Below are 1,177 nucleotides of genomic sequence, written 5' to 3'. Positions count from 1 at the left end.
AGTGGTTTTATCCAAATACAAAGTTACACAACTTATGGAAATTAGAAACGAAAATATACAATGGAAAGCAAGAATGCCCAAAAATAAAGCGAAAGAAATTGAAGACTTGTTTTATTCAAATACAAAGCTACATGACTTATGAAAATAAGAAGCAAAAATATACAATGGAAAACAAGAATGCCCAAAAATAAAGCGAAAGAAATTGAAGGCTTGTTTTATTCAAATACAAAGCTACATGACTTATGGAAATAAGAAGCAAAAATATACAATGGAAAACAAGAATACCCAAAAATAAAGCGGCGGAAATTGAAGACTAGTTTTATTCCGTCGCGGGAGTCACAGATTACGCAAGTGCTTTGGATAACAGCTTAAGAAGAATCATGTCACTCTCGTGTCCCAGTGCCCCGCCCAACGATCGATCCCCCTGGTCCTACAGGAAATCGATGCTCGTCGTCATATTTAGGGCGAGGGAGAGTATTCATTCTCTCTCTTTCTCTCTCTCTCACTCTCTAGCGTTATTCCCTTTTTTTTTTTTTGTCCTTCCGGTACTGCACAATGTAATTATTATTTTTATATGCAGTGCAAAACAAAGATTGATTATTATAATTTCTCTCTCTCTCTCTCTCTCAATATATATATATGTGTGTGTGTCTGCCCGTGTGTTTATATTTGTGTATGTATGTATGTATGTATGTATGTATAAATATATATATATATATATATATATATATATATATATATATATATATATATATATATATATATATATATATATATATATATATATATATATATATATATGTGTGTGTGTGTGTGTGTGTGTGTGTGTGTGTGTGTGTCTGTCTGTCTGTTTATAAAACGACAAAATAATTAACGAAAGCCTATTACATTTTTGTAAGTAAAAAGAAAAAAACACAAACGAAAATTTAAAAATTTTTTTTCCCCTAACGCCGCACATTATCAATTTTCTTCAGACGACCTAAGCAACTGTCACTCCTGTTTACTCTCACGAAGATTTATTCACGATAAGCCAACCAAGATTTACAGTATATTTCCCCTACTGACCGTTTCCCCCGTAGGGAGGTAGTGTCGTCAGTGTACCTCATGCAGCGTGCCTTCGGCCCCTTGCTGCAACCCCTTTCATTCCTATTACCGTACCTCCTTTCATATTCTCTTT

This window comes from Macrobrachium rosenbergii, chromosome 41 (genome assembly GCF_040412425.1).
Source record: "Macrobrachium rosenbergii isolate ZJJX-2024 chromosome 41, ASM4041242v1, whole genome shotgun sequence".
NCBI lineage: Eukaryota > Metazoa > Arthropoda > Malacostraca > Decapoda > Palaemonidae > Macrobrachium > Macrobrachium rosenbergii.
This window is presented reverse-complemented; position numbering follows the sequence as displayed.